Genomic DNA, 22,621 nt, shown 5'->3' with positions numbered 1-22,621 from the left:
AGGGTGAACATCTAACACTGTGTGGAGCAGAGGAGGTTGTTCTGTTGTTGTGGCCAAGTGACAAAAATGCAAAGAACATCTGCGATGTAGTGAGAAGGGCAGCCTTGCTGGTTCGGACAACTGTCCATGTAGTTTACATTAAAAGTCCAGAAGCTGCATAGAAAGTGCATCTCAGTACTTGACCTAATGATTAGGGCATTTATCTACCCAAATACACAACTCTGACTCAGTGATGAGGGCAGGCAGCTGGGAGGGAGAGGTGCTCGCTCTAATCCCTCCTCCAGGGACCATTTAAAAATGGTAGATTAAATAATCATTGAAGCAAAATTGGCATCCAGCCTTCTCATCCCAATGAATAACAGATCTAGAAAGTTACTCTTTGTATTAGGGAGGAAGATTACGTGTGCATTTAAGCATGCCATGAAGAGAGAGAGGGAGAACTGGGAGAAAGATGTACTGCAGAAAAGCCTGCAGTCGGTAGGTAGCATAGTCTGCTAGGAAATGGGAGATGGATCCAAAATAGAGATTCAACCGAGCATCTTGCGTAAGTGCATGAATTTTTTCTTGTCATCTCCAGGGACTTCATATTGCAGGCAGAGAAATGTTCCCTACTCCTTCATTTTTGAAAAATCATGGACTTTTAACTCCTGACTTCAAGACAGACTGGTTTCAGCTCTTTGGAGAAAGATGCCTGAATACCCAGTAAGGGTGAGTTTGAAGGCACCTTCTTCAGAGTTCAATTCCTGCTGTTCAGCACAGAAAGCTGAATGTGGTTCCAGCTGTGAGAATGAAGCTTCATCCCTTGCCTTCCCATCCAGCCTAACTAGAGACAGGGATGTGGACCCAGCTGGGACACTTGCATGGGCCAAGACCATATAAAGTGTGGCAGTGGAGAAATGTTCAAGAATCTCCCCATGAGTGTCATCTTCAACACCTCATCATTTTAAAAAATGTCTTAGAACAAAATGCCTTAGACATCTGATGTCAGTGATGGTTGGTTGTTGGAGGTGCAAGCACTACAGGAATGATTTTTAATCATTTCTTGGCTGTTCATGATTAAAATCATTCCACTAAATACGTAAGGTTAAGTATGGGCAGATTTTCCAGTTTATATTGTCAGCACCTGAATTTAATCACAGAGAACTCTTTTTCATGCAAGTCTACTGCTAAAAGTTTTAGCAGTAGGTAACTGCTGGTGCTAATGCCGGAACTAGTAACAGCAGTAAGGCAGCTGTTTTGGGAGAGTGGACATCCCCTTTTCAGAAGGCAAAGTAATACCTCTACATTGCCACACCACCTATGTACTAATCTGGCAAGCTCTCTGAGGCAGGAATTTCTTTCATATATTTTCCGTTTCCATTTTACTGGATTTTACTGCCTGTAAATATGCTTCTCTGTAGTACATACAGAAAAAACAAATTATTGTTTAGACCCAGTTTTCTTCTTTAGCAAGAGCCAGCAAATTTCCTTTCATTTCAGGTGCTTCAAAATCCTACGCATCTGAACTTCCATTACTATGGTGGAATTTATGTCCAAGTATATTTACCGAAATTCCTTTGGTCTCCTCATTGGAGTTGTAGGTCCTTCCTAACATTAATGTATGCATATGGCAGCACAGATTTGATGTGCGGGAGCAGATAGTTATCCCAGTTTCAAAATTAGGTATGTGGGACCATCAGTGATTTGCCCCAGGGCAAAGGAAAGTCTGCGAAAAAAAGGGAAAGTCAACCTCCATCCAAGAAGTCCCAGACCAGAGTAGTTCAATAGAGAGGCCAAGGCATGGGATCTTCTTTCTTCTTACTCAGTCACTTAATTACTTTTGTTTCTACTGAATTTAATTTGGCATTTCTTGTGCTGGTGTGAGCTTGAAGCCTGGGAGATGCTGATTGCTGCAAACTGGGGCTAATCCTAGTCCTTGTACTGTATTCCCAGTCTGTTTTTCTAATAACTAGATTTCTGCTTTCAGCCAAGCCACAGTTACTGCTTCTAGTCATAATTTCAGAGATTACATGGAATCATGGTAAATCTTCTCATGTAATTTGGGATTTAGCATGGAAAATTTTGGAATTATGACTGCAGATATACGGTGTTCATTTAAGTTTCCAGTACTTCTGAAGACTAGTATGCTTTTTTATGCTAGTAGCCATTAAGAACTATAAACCTTTACATACATCTGTCAAGCTACTGCCAGGACACTTACAAAAATATTGGTAAATGACTGGAGGAGTCAACTGCTGGTAGCTTTATGTTTAGGTCCCTCAGATTGCTGGTCTGAAGTTAGATAACATCCAGATAACAAAATATTGCTGTGGATTTTGTTGTTTTGTTTTGTTTTGTTTTTTAATAGGACAAAAATTAGTATTGCCTGTGTACCTGGGTTTTAAAATTCATAAAATAAATTTCTCAATCCCTGTAGAAGGGCAGTTACAATTCAGTAGTGGTTTTCCTTGGTAAATATTATAATGGATGTTCTCACCGAACAGTGTTATTGAAATACACATTTAAGAATGCAAAGCATCTATCTGCATGTATTTGTATGTGGGAGGTGAAGCTTTCATTTATATGTAATTTATTTTCTATAATCCAATAAGTATTTTCTGTGAACAGAGAACAAGTTCAATGTTAAACAGTTTTAAAAGAGTTTAGCGTAGACAGGTTTTACTGAAACAGGCAATATGTACGTTTTTGTGCTTTTTTTTAATTATGGCCCCAAATTTTTTGACTGTGAATTTAATGCTTTGCAAACTGTTGCCACTGAGAGGAAAATGTGGTCCTCTTCCAGTACATGCATACATGCACTTGCAAAATGCAGTGTTTGCCCTGCCAAGTTTCATTCTTAACATATAACAACATAAATACTGCTCTCTTCACCCCTATCATTGTGTTATAATTACGTTAGCCTATGTGGTGCAAATAGTGTTTCCAATAACAGCAAAAGAAATTTAGAAATAATAAAGCTGTCAGTGTTAACAGTGATTCTTGACAAGACATGTAAACCTAACTAAAAATGGAAAAAGGTTCACTTGTCAAAAAAGAGAATAATGCAAAGTTTCGGGTTTTCTATTTCCTCTGTCAGATTTGTTTCTTACAATGAATTTAATGATTTTTTAAAGAGAGACAGTTGCTCTCCTTCACCTTTTCTCTTTTCCTCCCACACTGCCAATCCTGAGACCAAAAATGGCCTTTAAAATCAATTGAAAGAATTTGTTCCTCACTATAAAGAACTTTCAGTTCTCTTTATGGTTTAAAAATCAAGACTTTTTTCTACGTATTTAATACAAAAATTGGAGCACTGCTATTACTTGCAAAGCTTGAAAGAAAAGCACACTTCAGTGAATTCTGTATAACACACCAGTTCTTCCAGGCTTGGAAGTAATGGTAGTAGTCTGATTTTGGTTTAAATATATAAAAAGCCTCTGATTCAATGAAGGAAGAATCTCAATACTTGACTTGTTTCTAAACAGGTATTTTGAGCCTTAAATGACTTAACATTAGGTTTGCTGTTGGACTCAATAATCTTACGAGTCTCAATGCCTCAATGTCCAGCTGGAGACCAGTAACGAGTGGTGTCCCCCAGGGATCTGTGTTGGGAGCAGTCTTGTTCAACATCTTTGTTGCTGACATGGACAGTGGGATTGAGTGTGCCCTCAGCAAGTTTGCCGATGACACCAAGCTGTGTGCTTTGGTTGATACACTGGAGGGAAGGAATGCCATCCAGAGGGACCTTGACACGCTTGTGAGGTGGGCTGATGCCAACCTCATGAAGTTTAACCATGCCAAGTGCAAGGTCCTACATCTGGGTCGGAGCAATCCCAGGCACAGCTACAGGTTGGGTGGAGAAGAGATTCAGAGCAGCCGTGCAGAGAAGGACCTGGGGGTGTTGGTCAATGAGAAACTGAACATGAGCCAGCTTCAGTGTGCACTTGCAGCCCAGAAAGCTAACCGTATCCTGGGCTGCATCAAAAGAAGCGTGACCAGCAGGCTGAAGGAGGTGATCCTGCCCCTCTGCCCTGCTCTTGTGAGACCTCACTTGGAGTATTGGGTGCAGTTCTGGTGTCCTCAATATAAAAAGGAATGGAACTGTTGGAACAAGTCCAGAAGAGGGCCACGAGGATGATCAGGGGCTGGAGCACCTCCCGTATGAAGACAGGCTGAGGAAGTTGGGGCTGTTCAGCTTGGAGAAGAGGAGGCTCTGTGGAGACCTCATAGCAGCCTTCCAGTATCTGAAGGGGGCGTACAAGGATGCTGGGGAGGGACTATTTGTTAGGGACTGTAGTGACAGGACAAGGGAAGATGGGTTAAAGCTTAAATGGAGGAAATTTAGACTGGATATAAGGAAGTTCTTTACTTTAATGGTAGTGAGGCACTGGAATGGGTTGCCCAGGTAAGTTGTGAATGCTCCATCCCTGGTGGTGTTCAAGGACAGAGCCTTGGATGACATGATTTAGTGTGAGGTGTCCCTGGCCATGGCAAGAGGGTTAGAACTAGATGATCTTAAGGTCCTTTCCACTCTAATTATTCTATGATTCTATGAAATGCTTCTATGACTCTATGTGCATTTGTATATGAGGTCTGAATTTTGAATTGCTGTGAACTGATGTACTCTCTGTGATTTCTGTTGTGCTGTTTGAGATTATGATAGTATGGCACTTGACACTAAATATCTAGCACATGGATTCAGGATTTCCTTTACTTTAAGCATCAATAAAGTTCTGTTCACTAAGGTAAATATCTGGGTGACTATATAAAGACCATTTAAAACAATTTCTTTTCCTCTTTTTAAGCTTGTGTGTTTTGCAAGAAGTTGCATAGGTTTTAATGATCTCACATTAGGATATCATTATCACATGAGGATAGCTCACAAGAATTAAAGGTAGCATGACATGAAATTTTTCATAGTTGAAAATATGTTGCTGATTATACCAATTAGTTTTAAAATCTTCAAAGATATAAAAGGAATATTTTTATGAAGAATTTTTTGAAGGCAAAACCTGCAACATAAGAAGGTCTGTGCAAACACAAAATATGGTGTTTTGAACATGTCAATGCAATTAATATTGTTAAAAACTATTTTAGCATGAGGAGTATGTGTTAAAAGATATTATAAAATAAATTTGGAAGACAGTCAGTGGTTGATTGTAACTGCTGGGGGGGTTTTGTTGTTGTTTTGGGTATTTTTTTTCAACTATAAGGATATAATAGCAACTCGGAAGGTTATCTAATATTCCCTGATAATACAGCAAAATTGTGGATAAAGTTAAGAAACAAGTAGACAAAACATGAACTGTACATTGAAGTGGAAGTCACTCGGCTGATAGAATATGTTGGATATGCTCCAGTGGTCTGTGAATTTAATTTTTTATTTGCCTTGTGTTATATTTTCTAGATAGTTTAATTTTAAATGCCTGTAAATATGTGAGACTGTGTTGAAATATTTTTGAGAGGACAAAAATCTAATCTAAAACAGTATCAATAAAATGAAGAAAACATACCGTGCTTTTAAACCATGAAGACTGTAATGTGCACTAATAGAGTCACAGAGGTTTAAGGTAAAGATGATCTGATGCCTGGAAAAAAAAAAATGTACCAAAAAACTTTCTCTTCGGATTAAATGTAAATTCTGGACCGACTATTTCTTCTGCACTTGTTCATGACCTCACTAACACCTGAAGTAGAAGTAGAAGATTTGAACCTACTGGACTCTTTTTATCAAAGGTAACTTAAAAGTTTTCAGTAGAAAAAAATGTAAGATTAGCACCAAATTCTGAACAGCTTATATTGGATTGTAGTATATTTCCCTAAGGAAGTAACCTATGGCTTTTGACACAAGTTGTGCAGATGCGAGTGTGTGGTACATGTTCTGTGGGAATATCTCAAGAAGAGCCATTATTGAATAATTTTAAATCTTGGAGTAAGGCTGTTTTATGATGAACTATTGGATGGAGTTTTGAATCAGCAGCAACTTGATTTAATATTACTTGATCCTATGAAATTTTCATAGATTTTTAAGATGAGGGCAGCAGAGGGGGCAGCCTCATTATTTCTCCTTGCAACATTCATTGAAACATAGATGCATTTTGAAGTTGTGGGTTAATTGTTTGGCTTAAAGTGTAATTTATTTTTCAGTGCTGAATTAGCAATACTTAGGCATATTATTCATGCTTTAGTAGAGAAAGCAGATTAGTTAAACTCCAAGAATTGAATTCTTAAAGGTTACATTTTGAAAACAAATGTGTATGAGAGAGAAGGCTAACTATAACCAGACATAGGTTGTCATTACATGAATTAAGCATCTGTTTGGATTAGTCCTGAAATTATTGACATTAGACCATGATTGCAGGGATATTTTGCTATACTATTTGATAGTCACTGTGCTCAGACTGCTTTTCTCCTTTCTCCTCCTGAAACCATTTGCAGTTCATTTCTCAGTTCCACACCTGTGTCCCAGAATGGGAACATCACCAACATAAAAATTAGGGAAGTTTGGGTTCACAACTTCTCCACTGAAGAAAACAAACAGAAACATGGCCTGAAAAAGCAGACTAGTAAGAGATCTAGTTCTAATTATGCTTGCTTTTGTGAGCATGAGGAACTGTGGGCTACAATTCCCCAGACAAACTATGCAATTACACCCTCTACTTAAGCAAATGAATAAAGTAAATTTATTAATATATATTGGAAGTATATACAGGCTTAAAGACAGATGTATGCAATAAAGTACCTGCTGGAATTTGGAGATATTAACCCATCATAGCACTGCAAATTATGACAGAGCAGAAGATTATAAATAGAGGACATCCATCCCTGGCAGTGTTCAAGGCCAGGCTGGACAGAGTCTTGGGTGACATGGTTTAGTGTGTGGTGTCCCTGCCCATGGCAGGGGGGCTGGAACTAGATGATCTTAAGGCCCTTTCCAACCCTAAGTATTCTATGATTTTATGATGCTATGACATCACAAGAGTAAGTCATAATCTTGCATTACAACAATTTCAAATGGGAATCATGGAATGTGTCTGGTTACCAAAATGCTGAACTGTCACAGAAACTGCTGGCTTTCATTTATTGTAAGGTAATAGTTTGGTTTACTGTGACCAGAGTAAGATTTTTTTCATGTGAGGACTTGTGGTCAAAATAAATGCTTAAAGGTCATTTATGTAACAGGTCCATGTACAGCAGAGGTCTTGCAGTGGACTATCCCTGTATGCAGCATCATTGCGCTGAAGAATCAGATGACTTGCATGACTCTGACATTAAGCAATAAGTTCCTGTGAGTTTCCAGGACAGCTAACACAAATTAACTCATGTCATTTAGAAGTCATGGCTAGTCAACATTACCCTGCAGTTTCTTTGTCTTTCTGTCATCTCCCTCCCCTGACACTGTTCCACCAGAAAGTGCCCTTACACTTTATTACGTAGGGTACCATTCGTTGAGCAGAGAGTTTTCTAATGCTTTTTGTGAATTCAAAGGAATTCCACTGTAATGAGGTTTCTATTGAATGATAGATGCTGAAATTAACTTTGGAAGAAGGTTGAGGATCCCAAAATATGACTTTTTTTATTGCATAATGGGATGACCTAATATCTTAATGGCTTCTTTGAATTGTGCCTACAGTATGATTTGCAATAACTAATTGCTTATATTGAAATTACTGAGAAAATTGTAACATATTTATAATATGCTGCTGGTTGGAAAAATCATACCTGTGCATTTTTGCTTGGAATATAATAGTAATAAATATACATTTTTACTGGAGATAATGAACTAACAGCTGGAAGCCCTGGATGCTTGTTGTCTTTTGTCGTATGCTTCTTTTGTATTTAACACGTGGAATGCCATCAAAATATCATACCAATATTTTTGTTACACAGCAGCTGACTTGTAGTCAGCAAGTTCTTCTGAGGTTTCATACTCATGCTTACGTTCTCACTGTATCTTGAGCATTTGCTGTATCTAGAGCACAGCTGTGAATTGAAACTGTACCTGAAAAAGCAGGCATTGAACTAAGGAAGAGAGAAAAATTTCCTTCATATTTATGTATTTTTTCATGTTGGGACTCAGATAAGTTACTTCTAGAAAGGTTCATAGCAAAGAATTCTTTGAACAGCAGGTAGGTGAGCTAAGGAGGCATGTCTTAACTGCTCTTTAGACTTCTCTTTAAGTTCAGGAAAATGGAGTGTTTCTTAGAAATAGCTTGTTTCCCATATGGGGCAAAGCTAAAGTGCTAGCTGTTCCTTTATTAAGATTTCACTTGTTGTTAAGGTAGTGTTTCTTTATAAACTCACCCAGCTATAATGATGGTCTCACTACTAAGCTATCATTTTACTTCTGAAGCCTAACATACTCTGCTTATGCTGGCTCACTCTTACAAGAGTAAGAGCAGAATCACCGAATACCAGCACACCAGCATCCTTTTTCCTTTTTCTTTTCTTTTTTTTTTTTTTTTTTTAAGAACCAGGCCTTTAGCCCTCTTTTCACTTTGCTTCCATTAGTAGCAAATCCCCCTTGTCCTTTTTAATTTTTAATTACCATTGTCTGTTCACCTTTGTTTTACCCATGACATCTTCAATTTAAACAGTATCAGAGAGGTTGATGTGAACAGTTTTCTTTTCAGCTTAAGTGACTGCAGCTCGTTTAGTTGTTAATTATGCAGGGAGGTTTGCATGGCTGCGGCTGGTAATTTGAATATGCTCCCAATGTCAGGTCTGTGTCTGGATGGCTGAGCTTGTAAAAGGATTATGATGTATATATGGTTCACAGCTAAGAGGGCTAATGAAAGTACCTCATTTAATCAAACACAATTAATTAAATGAACTTATGATATTAACCCATCTTTTCGTGCATGTATAATTTATATTAATTGATCTGCTGCATTGAAGTTGACCAATCAGGTAGGCTGCTGACAGCCTAAGGAAGAAGGAAGTACCATTAGCATTAGTTTGATGCAAACTATAATTGATGGGTCAGTGTGTTTTACGGATGTAGCAAAAGCTTTGTTAATTGTCATAAGAAGTTCAAATTGATTGTGTCTGCATTAGTACATAAATTTAAATTGATTAATGTTTTGTTCTAAAATTAATGTCTATACTGCATGGGTGATACAATGCTTTATTTATTGGATTCATTAATGCAGTCTCAGGAAAAATAGTGTTGAAGTTAGGTAAGCGGGAGTAGATCGTTAAGGATGAGTTCAGTGGAGCCATGTGGGAGACAGCATTCCCTCACAGAGCCTGAGCCCGCCGCACTGAAATGGCTGAGTGTGAAACGCTGTCCTGAGACCATGGAGGCTGATATTTAATTAAAGCATTTTTAAAGACGTTAGTAATATGAGGCACAAAAAAATTAAAAACCCCAACAACTTTTACATATAGGAAATGCTAAGAAGAAATACAAAGAAAGCTTAGAGCTGGCTGATTGTCTTGTATGTAGTTAAGTCTTCGTAGCCTAGGTCAGTGTTGTCGTGTAAACCTATTACATACAAGTGCTGCAGCCAGCTTGTACTGTGTCTTCAGCCGAACAGGAAGCTGAAATTACAGCACAGCAGGTTTGTTGCACGATTGTTTTGTCTGTCCCTCTTCTGCATTTCCCAGCATAAGGAAATACAGTAGGTATTTCATGTTTGACAATCCTTTATTTTAATAAGTATTTGCATTGCACATATTTAATTCTTATGCTATAGCACAGGATGCTTTGGCATGTCTTATGGCATTTGCAGTTAAACTTATTTTGCCCTTCTTATTCTAGCTTATTATAGCACCTTGTATTTCAGTTTGCTTCACTTTTGACATGAAGTTTTAAAGGAACAAAGAAAAGTAGAAGAACCACTGAGAAGTCACTTTAATTCATTTATAACCCCTTTTTTTTTTCTTACCAAAGGAAACTTAACATCTGTTTCTTATAAACTGATTTAAATAGAAAATGTGTAATGCATCCTTTTACCAAATGGTTCTTTCTTTTATTGGAGGAGTAAAGCAGTTTGACTGTTCTGCTTTTACTACAGTGCATTCATGCTCTTAGAAATGGGACATCTCCACTTTCACGAGGATGCAGTCTAAGCTTTGCACAGTAGAGAAGAGATTATATATTTTTCTCTGTTGTCTCACTGAAGTAAGGTATACAGTGTATTATTTACAGACTGTTCTCTGGTTCTATAACGCTTGAATTATATTCAAATATCACTCCATGTGGTGGCACTAGCGAGTAGCAAACATTGTAATTGGTTCCTGGAGCACAGCTCCTTTTCCTTTTAACTTTTTGAGATTGTGTTAATGGGTGCCTTGCACTTGTTTTCTATTGCCAGAGTTTAAGGACAGCTATTCAAAGCTAAGTCATATTGTTCTGAGGCAATCGTGATGAAGTGATGAGTTTTGTCATGTGCAGCAACGTCGGCAGTACTTCTGACAGTTTGGGCAAATTAAGTTCTTATTACTTGTTTAAATTATGTTTAGTGCTCCTCCTTTTTTTTTTTTTTTTCCTCCAGCTTTTAACTGCTGTGTATCTTCTATAAGTAAAGATATACGTGCAGACAGTTCTCATATTTCAGGTGAAAAGACGGTGCTGTAAATTTTCATGTTTTGTTTACACCTTTGTTTGAACTCCTCTGCAGTATTACAGTTAATTACTAGCGCAAGAAACGTGCTTTTCAGTGTGCTGGTTTCCCAGCAGAGTGGCTTTTTGCCTTGCAAAGATTTTACACTAATAATGCATGAATATTTGACCCAGAGCCAAAAGCAAGTGAAAAAGACTCATGCTGTGTAGAGAAAGCTATGAACGGCTCTCCTTTGCGCTCTAAAGAGTAAAGGAAATGGAAAATAAAATAGAGAAAATGTATTGCTTAAATAACATAAAAATTTGAAAAAACTGTTCTTGGTGATACCACATGTTGCACCAGAAAAGAAAAAAAGAAATGACTGCAGGCATCTTGTGCCAGAGCAGGGTGAAAATGAGCACCTTGGGAGTCACTGCCTTAAATTAAGATACTTCTCTGTCATTTTTCCAAAGTCAGAAAGGTAAAAAGAAAAAGGTGTGTGTGTTAGTGTATTAGAGGGAGGGAGGAAGGAAGCACGTGCGTTTGTCTGTGAAGCAGAATGGGAGGTGGTATTGGCTTTACAGCAATAATCTTGCTTTTGCCTAGCAGCCCTGTGAATGGGTCACAGATGTTCCAAGAGGGGAAATCAACATTATATTTTTAAAACCACTCAACTATAAGCAGAATGCAGTGTCACTTGGAGCAATTATTTTGTTAATTGTGTTGTGGTTTAGGTTGCAACCAGAGCTGCACTCTTTGCTAATGATAGTATTATGTGGGCTAAAGTGTGTGAGAGGAGGGAGAGCAGATAACCGGCTGCCTTTTGAAATGTTTGCAGTGAACTTGGGGTGGGAAAGTGGTTGCTATTACAAAAACATATTGGAAATAAGAGTAGAGATAGGTGAGTATGAAATAAGAAGGGAACTGGCCATACCTTCCTCAGCTCTTGCCTTCAAGTCCGCTCCCTTAATTTGCCTTTGCTGAGTGAGGAGAATGTCAATTCTAGATTAACAGTGGAGAAAAACAAAGCTTTAGGAATGACTGTGATGCCTGTGGCCAATGGATTCCTTGTGGGTTATTCTCTCTCTCTGAAACACTGTGAAAATCTGAGAACTGGGCTGTCCATCCTCACCTCCAATTCAATGGTTCTGCCATCAGTAGGTGTCACTGCAGCCAGACAGAAATACCAGCAGAGAGTGCAGGAAGGCACACATTCATATAACCATAAAAAAGATAATCAACACAGTGAAAAAGTATGGCCTCTCCAGCACATGATAAAATTTTATGTAATAATTTGGAGACTTAAATATAAAAAATAAATCAATACAACTCCACTAAAAAGGTTGTCACTTACTGAAAAAGAATCTTTTCTTCATGACCTCCCAAAAGGCTTACACTTGGATTCATAGATAGGGCAACATAAATATTTAACTTAGCTAAATTCAATAAAAGAAACTGTTACTTAAAAAATGAAGAGAACTATTTGTATGTAGTGCAAAGGTATGTGTGTGTTATTTCAAAATCAGGTGACAATGTCATCATAGCAGGAAATATTTTTTAATCTCTTCTCTAATTAAGGCTACAATTTGAGATTGTAGTCCTAAAAAATACAAGAAATTATTAATTATTAGTAGGAAAATACTAGGCATTGACATATTTAGTCACTGAACAGCAATATACTCATTGAACTTTCACATTTATTTAGAATTTATCTAAACCTGAAAAGGTTACATTACAATAAATCAAGAAAAAAAATGATACATTGTCATTAGAAAAATAAAATAACTTTAATTGATTCCACACACAAAAAAATTACCATAGGGGAAAGGATCTGACACATTCAGTAATAATAATAAATATTTTTCAGGTTTTTTTTTTAATTATTAAAAATTCTTAGCATTGGTATAAAAAATATAAAACACTTCTTTAAACCCGCATGATGTATCTCCTCAAATACTAACTAACCTCTTAAGTTATCTTTTTGGTATAATTTCAGTAGCATAAATGTAACAGGAAAGCAATGCTCAGAATTAAAAATGGAAAATGAAATTTAGCACTGTCTTGAAGTTTCAATTGTTATAGCAGGAATAGGTTTGGAAATAATGTAAGGCTAGCTTCTGTTCAGTTGGTTCAGGCTGTCCATTTAGAAAGTCAGTCCATGTTTAATCAACTGCTAGAGTTTCACAAAACACAGTGTTTCATTTAAATTCTTACAGCACTCTTTTATTTTGTACAGATCTCTTTGGTTGTTTAGAACTGATTTTTAAGTTGGTAGACAAAAGAAAGATTCCTTTTTTTTATTTCTAGAACACAATATTTAGACAAGAAACAAAGAACTGAATTAAATCTGAAAATGTAATATGACATATTGTACTTTTACTGTTGTTTTGAGGTGTATTAGTACAATTATGCAGGGAAAGCCTGGATTGTTTGGCAGATGCATAAGTCCTCTGCACAGAGAAGTCTGCAAAAGCTTAATTAATTAGAATGATTAATTTTGGGGGTGGAAATTAAGTGGTTAGGTTAGTATTTAATGTGCCCTACTATGAAAATTTTAGTTCAATTTTGGAGCTGTATTTAATAAGGTTTAGTCAGGCAAATCATTGACAATAGTCAGATAACTAAAACGAGTTCTTTCTCTCAGTATCTCTTGCTTCCTTTAGGACTCTCATTCTCCTGTCTGGACAGTGATTCAGCAGTTCTGATTTAGCTGACTAGCAATAATTTATTATCAAATATTTTCACTCACTTATCAGAGGGCTTAATCTACAACACTGCCTTTTTTAGTACATGTGTGTGAGCATACACTTCAAATACACATTTGATGTGAATCATGTACAACAAAACATTTTGACTGCGTCAATGAATAGCTGATAACAATGCGTTCATCTGTATTTGTGGAAAAATGAGGATTGATGTTGCTCAGTATGGACCAGTTCTTTAAAACACAAATTAAAAAAAAACACTAGTCAGAGGACATGCGAATGTTTTGCTCCTTCTGGTTTTATAAACTCTCTAAAGCTAAGCTCCATATGCATATTAATAGCTTCACTCCACGTGGGGGTGAAGACTAGACTTTTCTCATTTCATTCATTATGGTGATTTAGGTGCTAACACAGTAGGCTGACTTGCAGGCTGCTGCAGCTTCAGTGCTGCAACAATCAGCTGAAGTTTGTCTGTATTAATGTTTCCAGCTATCATACCTGAAGCAAAAGAGAAAGTGAGATGAAAGAGATTAGTTTTATGTCTAAAAATTGGTTATCTGTAGTGTTTCATGAAATTTGCCCCGAAGGGAAACTTCCCGGATAGTTTTCTTGTTACTTGACACAATTCAGGCAGAATCATATTTGTTCCTTTGTCATGTTACTTTAGCATGGTGTGTTGAGTAAAGTGAACAGGTGCCCTCTTGTATTGATCAGCTATCATGGCAAGGAGCTATTATTAGATTTTGAAGGGGAAAGAGAAGGCTTGAGAAATGAAGAGGAGAAAGTGGGACAGGTTATTGATGATGGTAATAACTGTGCTCACTGGTCTCCAAACACCGGAGCTGTAAAGTTGGCCAGATGAGGAGATGAGTATAGATATGTTGAAGGGAAAAGACAACATGAAGAAGTATGGAGAATAGCTTCTTACCTGGCAGAGTTATTAAAGTTCATTGAAGGAAGATGAACTGTTTCAATATGTTAAACACTTGAGGCTGTTAAGAGAGAGTTGCTGTCACAGAAAGAGGCATTGTTTAGGTTTGCTTTTTCCTTTTTCTTTTTCCTTGCTCTTTCCTTGCTGTCTATAATTTTTTAATTTGAGCTTGTTTCTGTTCCTGTATAGCTATATGCTATATAACTGTGGAGAAATTAAAAAGCAAACAAAGGGAAAAGGATAACAGATTCATTTGAACAGGACCTATTGCTCATTTTATCTGAAAGCCGACTTCACGCTGTGAGTCCCTCAAAAGCACAGGGTTAATCATTGTTATTGAATGAGTAAGAATATAGTATGCATATATATCATCTTGTACCACTACTCACCCGTTTGGTACAACTTCCTCAGCTATGGCTTTATTGTAGGCAAACCACTGCCATATTTTAGGAGCCAAGTATGCTGAATGTTATATAGCTTTATGCGTAATGAGATGCACTAGCCAGAAGAGACTCAAAATAGACCCAACATGATTCAGAATATGTAACTTTTTCCAAAACAGTGACTCTAACATAATTAATTTGGTGGTAATAAAAGGCAAAAATGTAATTCTGCATTCTGCTTGATAGTAAGAAGTGCACTAAATTAAGAGACAGTGAACTCTCAACAGTAAATTTTGCTTGAGGGTTAAACTCTGTTCTACTGAAAGGTCACCACATGATTCAATGTTTTTAATCCTTCCACATTGTAATGACATTTTAAGGGATGTTTGCAAACATATATCAGAGTTGTCTATACAAAATCACATTTGATTTCAACGCATGGAGAAGGGATGTTTCCTCCATTGTGTATAAAGCACGTTTTAATTTAAATTCTGTTGCTGGAATTTGTTTTACATATATTCTGAAACAGAATATAAATTGGGATGGTTGAAATGTATACAGTTTCTCTTGCAGACAGAAATATAATGATGTTACTTCACTGGCCACCACCCCTACCCAAAAATAAGTCTATCTTCCTAAGCTGTTCCCTTTCATTTTTCTGGGAGTAATATTGCAACCAAATTTAAGAAAGGAAGAAACTTCTTATAAGTGACTGTATAGGCATTTAAGGCAATCTAAACCATATTCAATGGAAATGGAAACCTGGCTACCTATGGGTATATCTCCTTGGTGGAATGAACCTTGTGCAGGGATCTCCAAGATATCACTGGTAGCCTGGTATTCAGACTCTGACGTATGGGGGGACGTAGTACAGTAGGTCTTACTGCAGATTTTAAAACCAACATTGCCATATTAACAGGGCACTGCACTTAATCTTGTAAATTCTGACTTCAGCAAGACTGATCATTTGGGCATAGCACCCTACTGCTTCCAATTTGAAAAGTATTGCTGAGACCATTCTGTCAAACAGTTATGTCCTTTGTAATCCTCTTGATCTTGAAAGGAATCCTTCAGTCACTTAATGGGAATATGAGAAGCTATTAAAGTTCGGTCCATATATATGTATGTATAGCTGACTTCTACAATCAATTAAGGACAAAATATGGTTAGCCCACTGCAAACACATCTTTTAAAATGAATAATATATGTACTTAAAAAATATGGGTTTGTCATTGCAAAACTATTTATCAGTTTGAATCAAATTCAACAAGGAGCTGCAGCTGGCAATGGTTTTTCAAAGAAGAGGGCATTACTAGCTTCACCTGCCTGCCAATTCAGGTAACTACCTATATTGCAGTACTTCTCCCCCATCTTAAACTGTCCCCTTAGAGCATCCCTCTTTAACACTCAGGGAACGGTTATATCCCATATGCTAAAGAGTTATTCTCACAGTGTTTCATGCAGACTGGAACCTTTTTGACATAAAGGACTGAGAAGTCTTTTCCTGGAAAAATCCTCTACTTTGGCTAATGCAGTCACTCTCAACCAGGCACCTGTGCTCCTGGCCCATCAGAAGCGCATCATGGAGCATGGTTTATTAAGGGACGCAATATTGCGTATTTTCTCAGAGCAGCTGATCTGCAAAACAAAACTGGGACCATTGTCTTAGAGGTTAGGAGACTCCTTTGGGGAGTAGGAAAGCTGGACTCATACCCACTTTATGATTCATAATAGATTTTCCAGACAAACATGGGTCCACAGTGTGAGAACATCCTTCTGAAATGAGATGGAAAACTTTTTGCTACAGACCCTACTTATATTTCTGCAAAAGAAAGTAGCTATCACAGAGAGAATGTAAGTGCCTCTTCTCGCATTACTCACCACATCTTCACCACATAACTATCCTGGGGAGAAGTCTCCTTAGCAGGAAATAATTGAGCCTGACTTTCCACATTCTGGGTTAGTGCTTCCACTTAGTGTTCAATGAAATGTACAAGTTTTCTTGTTGACCTGGTCCCCCATACTTTGTCTCATCCTTTTAGAATCTAACCGTTTGGTGTTTTTCTGCTTTTGTTTTTTTTCTTTCTTCTGTGTTGCCCTAAAAGAACATTTAATTTTAGGTAGAACAAAGTTTTCTTTGACAAAAATCTACTCAACTTATTTCTCTCTCTTTTTTTCTTTTTCTTTTTTTTTTTTTTCTTTTTAATAGCAAAATCTGATTCTCAGTGAATTCAGATTTTTCTGATGAAGAGAGGAGAAAGGGAAGAGAAGTAGCTGAATCCTACTGTAAAGCACCTTTTAGTTCATTTCAGAATAAATACACTTTTATTCTGGAACAAGTTCTTGATCAGGCATGTTAAGAACAAATAATAAAACCACTATTGTGGACCTGAATTCCTGGCATTGCATGTGATGCTCTACATAGTTTACCTTGTGACCCAGTAATGGGGAAATGACATGCCATATTTCCTTCCTTACACGGTCCACACTCTGGCAGTTCCAGCAACACAGAGAATAGAGGCATTTCAGCTAAGTGCACGTGAAGGGAACAATGCTTATACGTGCACTCTCTCACCTATCTCTTTACAAAGCCAGTAGTAAAATCATAGAATCATAGAAAGAAATGCAGAATTTAAAATTCACAAGATGCATTTTATGCATGGTGCTCTTGTAGCCATCAATGGCTTCACAGTCATCACCAGTGGGGAAGGAAAAGGTGGGGGTCACAGAGGTTCATGCCTCCATGTGGGATGGGTCTTTGGGGCGAATTTAGTGATGCAATGTTTGAAGTTTCTGTTGTTTCCAGAAGACTTGCCTGATGAGTTCTAGGGAGGTGAAATGGTGATATCTTCACTCAGATATGAGGCATTTCATCTCGCATCTCTCTCTATCCCATGGCTCACCATGGAAATGAAATGAATACTCCTGCTGTGCCTATTTATGGAAGGTGTCCCAAACTGACAAAGCACTAATGACTAAATGGAGCACTCACTCGAGGAACAATGAGTCATGCATGCAGAGAGGAAACAAATTCTCCCAGACGTACTAACAGAGTCATGCTAACTACAGTTTCTGAACGGAAAACCTGCAAATCTACTGTCCACACTGGTATGATCGTACCGTATTTCCAGTTTTCTGTCCACAGCATCCAAAATAATTATTACATTGTTTTTGTTTCATATCAAGAACAGGCAGCTGAGAGGAAAGTTTCATATTTTTTTTTCAATCTTTCTGTAACATAGTTTGTGTGTTTGATAGGAGTAGAGAAAGTCTTGCAAAATACATCATATGCTCATTTTCTTAACTTTGCACCTGAGCATTAAGCAGAATGTTGTATATAACTGGTCCTTCTCCCCTGTTTCTGTTTTACTTGTCACTAATGAATAATGCTTTTTAGTCTCTTCCTCTTATATAAATCGTCAGCAATTTCATAGGTGCTCAGGGATTTCTCATTAAACAGCCTACATTATTTCCATAAAGTAGTAGTTTCCTCATTTATTTTTTTTTATTTCTTTTTAAAAAAAAATTGTCTTATGAATGTGGATCACCTCTGTCACACTCAAGGAAACTGCTGGTTGTACTGTTCAATGATGTAAAAAGAAAGGATTTTCACATCAGGAGAAATATAATTTCCACTGTAGTGAAACTGCACATCTAAACCACTGTTGGTTTGACAATTATGCCCTAAGGTCTGACCAGCCTGCAAGTGGGCACTGTGCCATTTAACAGTATGGCAAAATTGCAGGCAGCCAAAAATCTGGCTTAAACATGTTTCTTGAGGGAACAATCCCATCTAAAGATATTCCTATTTGTCTGAACTTAATTTATTCATGCACATGCTGATGTACCATTAAAGATGACATAGGAGATGACTCTTTTTCTTAAAATAAAAGATCAGAAGGGCCACAGAGAGGGGAGAGAAGCATTGACTTCCTGTGGGTGTGCAGAAGAGTCTTGAGGTACACTTTTAAAAGGGAAATCCTCTGGAGGCATTTCCTACCCTGCTTCTGCGCTTCACATTGAATGCAAGGTAGGGGTCCTCTTAGTGATTCACTCCCAGTACTGCTGTGCCATGCCTGGAGATTCCCCCAGCCTCTTCCCTCTGGACAACATACCTACAGCAAACTTCCTCTGCTGCCTGTTGGACCTGGTAGGCTGGCCTGCAGCTTCCGTACACTTCTGGGTTCTGCCCTTCTCAGGTTACCCCTTCATGCCAGTCTTCTGTGTGGAAGAGTAGTTACCAGCCTTGTTATGAAAGATCTGATGTAGGCCACTGCTTGCTCGCCTTACAGGACAAAAGGGGGATAATGATGATGGTGGCACAGTCGTTACATCCCAAAAATTTAATGTAGGAGGTTCCACTTGAAAATTCCCCAGTACTTTGAAGTCTCAGAAGCATTACTGCTACATGTATAAATATAATAGGTTTTCACTATGCAGAGTTGAACAACTTTTTATTTTGGTTTATTTGTTTGTTTTTACTCTTACATTAGTTTCTTCTGATTTGCAGTTATCATGGACCTTTTCAGTGACAAGTGTTTGTGTATTTTCTGAGGTAAATACATCTACTCGAGAAAATCAGCCATACCTAGGAAGAGGGGAAGAGAAAAACTTCTTTGAAATTTCAGAGGCTGTTGCGAATTGTGTGCTTACACATATGGTATTTCTGTTGCTTGGGCTCAAAGAAAATGATGTGATAGTTGTGGGGAAAACTCACTAAACTTGTTATCTTTTGAACATTCCCCTTCTGTGCTAACTAAAAAGTGGTATTCAAGCTGCTGCTGCTGCAGTTATTATTTAGAGCAATAATAGCAAAGTGAATCTCTTGCATAGACTGCTAGATGTAGTGACAGGAGAAAACAAAAAATTTTGGAATTTAAACCACAGGTAAAATTGCCTGAATGCTTCATTTTACTCACCGCTTTTGGTTTTGAGGGTCCAAACATCTATCTTAAAATCAGTAATTTCTCCCAGGAATGAGAATGAAGTACTACAAAAGAATACTTCAGCACTTTTAATCTGTAGAGGCTCTTCACTACTTCACAGTAAAGGCTTTCCATCCTATCTTTTATGCCATGGTACAGCCACCATATGGTGCTCAAACCTTCCACTGCTAACATGTCACTGCTCTGGCAAGTAACACCTCTGCTGCAGTAGGTCATAAATAGGTGATACTCTGCTGCCCTAGGCCTGGGGATACTCAAAGAAAGGTTGAGATCAGTGCTAGACTGTGTTGCCTTGCGGTGAATATGGTGATCTGGAATACAAAACTGATACTGTGAAGTTGAAAGTACCTAAACATAAAATAGCATTTACAGCCCACAGGTGAAACTCTACTACCTTAACTTTTTCTTTTTCTAAATAAATTTGATTTATTTTACATCTCATTCCTTTTACACCCTTTTTCTTCTCTCCTCTTTTCTTAACAGTAAATTATTTGCTAAGCTTGTTGTTCCAAGTTCTCTTTATATTAGATTTTTTTTTTTTTTTTCTGGCAATTACATGTACTTTTTTGGCTCCTCTGTGAGCAAGGAAAAATATTTTTCTTATCCAGAGAAGTATTCTGACACATGGGAAGTGACTTCATATAGCAACATTTCCTTCAGGAGACATGCTTGAGTCCTTCCCCTAACAGGGCACCCTGTTTTACACACAGAGAAAACTCTAGAATAGACTGACTAGGAAAAATTCAGTTTATCACCGAATAGCTGGTTCACGCATGCAGCATCTTCAGCTCTTGTGAATCAGATGAAAGCTCAGACCTTTACGGACCAGATGTGTGTATGGCTGGACAAATGGTTCTGGTCATCTCATGATTTTCATCGGTATTATGAGAGAAAACATTACATAGCAGCTGCCTGTAACAGTGCTTGTGTGTTGCTCTGATTTACTTTACGCATACAGCACTTACTGTATGTGCTTGCTCTATTAATCTTTCTATATGAACAGTTTCTCTGTTTAATTAAATTGGGCCCAATGAGGCAGTGCATGGTCCTCTGATAAGCTCATTCATCTTTATTTGATTCTTTGCTGACATGTTAGTTGCCCTGTGACATAGGTTAAGTCATTGAGTGGCCATTACCTCCTCGTTTACTCTCTCATGTTACTCCTAACCACCTTCCTGAAGTCAAATCCAGATGATTTGTGCCAATTTCATGGGGGCACAAACTGGAACATCCGATAAGTTTCTACATGGCTGACTTCATACAGTCTTGCTTGCACATCTCAAGCTGCTCTGTCTGTCAAAACACAATTTTTTCCCCTCCTCCTTATGGGCTTTGATAGAGCTATGAGTACTAGAGGTCTCAATTATAAAATGTCATGACACCGCCGCACAATTTTTTACAGTAATTTCACAGTGTCACTTTGTGATTATTTCAGGATAGCTTTGAACCATGACTGAAATGAATTGTGGCCCTTAGTGTATTGGGTGGTACAAATTGTGAGCTGGTGTGACAGAGAGGCAGGCGTTGTTAGGAATAAACTCCATGTGAAGAGAGGGAAGCTTGGTGGTTATTGTTTTTTAGAAATGCTATGAAAAACATAAAACAAGAAACAAAAGGAAGGCAGGGGAAAAGGGTGGAAGAAGAGAGAATTAAACATATGCAACGAAGCAAGCATCAGCTGTGCACCTTTGATTCAAATGATCTGTTAGCACAAGCCAGGGCTTTTCCAGGCTCATACAGCAGAAGCCAAACCTGGAATTCTGCAGTAAACCTCTTCATATTGTGTCCTGAGACAGAGAAATACGTCCTGCATGCTTCCCAAAAAAGCCAACTCCTTTAAACAGCCAGTTCTTTAAAAATATGTAGTGAAGACTCAGATAAATGCATTACCATGCAAATATTGGTCTTGGCAGGCAGTCCCGTCATTTTATAATACCGCTTTGAGCAGTTTTAAAGCACAGTTGTTCATACAGAATGAGTGAGTAGGGAGAACTTTGCAGATGTCTCCAACACCTCCCTGGCTGAAATGGTGAAGGGAGGGGAATAAGCAGCTTCTCACAGACCCAGACTTGCAAGGAAATGGAAAAGGGAGAAGGCTTGTACTTCTTTAGCAATGTTAATAAGCCAAACTGTGGGGCCCAGTTCATCAGAAGTATTGTACCTAGTCCTCTGCAACATTAGTGCCCTCAAAAGCTTGGGGAAAGCAACAAATCAATATCCCTAATTTAAAAGAGGGATGATTTGCCATTTAAAAAAAGTTTTTCTGAGCATTCTGAGGGAATCAAAGTCTTAGGAGAGTAAAGCAAGGAGAGAAGAGGGAGGGAGGGGAAAAGATGTTCCCTGAGATCATTCCAGAGCTCTGAAACTTGCCTAGGATAAATGAGATCTGTGGAAGAACATATCTCTTGTTCCAGGGGGAGCTACAGATAAGTGAGCAGTGTCTTAATTCCCTTAAAAGATAGCAAATGCTACCAAAACAAATTTTTGTTTATATTTGAAGTTAAATCACAAACAAAATATGAGTTATTCTTGGATGGCTGTGTCTTTGAAAGCATTACACATAGCTTAAAATTTTTACATGAACATTTACTTTTTATCTAATGTAAAGTTTAAAATGGGCTGTAAAGTGCTGGAAATATTAACTTTCTTTGCCTCAAAATCTAATAGTAATTCACCACTTTCCTAAAAGGAATGACAAAAACTAGTAAGAAAAAGCCCATTAAAATCAGTAATTATTCAGTTTAGTTTATTTTGATGTATGAAATGATTTCCAAAGTCCATGTATCTATGTTAGCTCCTACCTTTTAAAGCCTGGAGTAAAACTAGTTTAAGCAGCTGTCCATTATAAGGAAACTTCAAGGGTGATCTTATAGCTAGCCTGGGTTTGGGTCAGTTAAATCAACTGGTGACAGTATGGTTTTGCTGGTATTTTACTTTAACTTGATTCCTTAACTTGATTGTTAAGGAGTACTTTTTTTTTAAAAGCAAAAAATAAACTTTAGGGTTGTGTTTTTTTTTTTATTTATTCTTTTCAATTGCAGTCTTTTTTCTTCTCACTTTTTCTTTTCTTACTTTCTCACTCTTTCTTTCCCCATTTTTGATGAATCTTAGATGGATCTCCTTAGCATTT

The sequence above is a fragment of the Pezoporus wallicus genome, unplaced genomic scaffold, assembly GCF_028554395.1.
Source record: "Pezoporus wallicus isolate ANWC-B61680 ecotype Strahan unplaced genomic scaffold, APGP_CSIRO_Pwel_v1 contig_5485, whole genome shotgun sequence".
Classification (NCBI taxonomy): Eukaryota; Metazoa; Chordata; class Aves; order Psittaciformes; family Psittacidae; genus Pezoporus; species Pezoporus wallicus.
Note: the sequence above shows the minus strand (reverse complement) of the source record.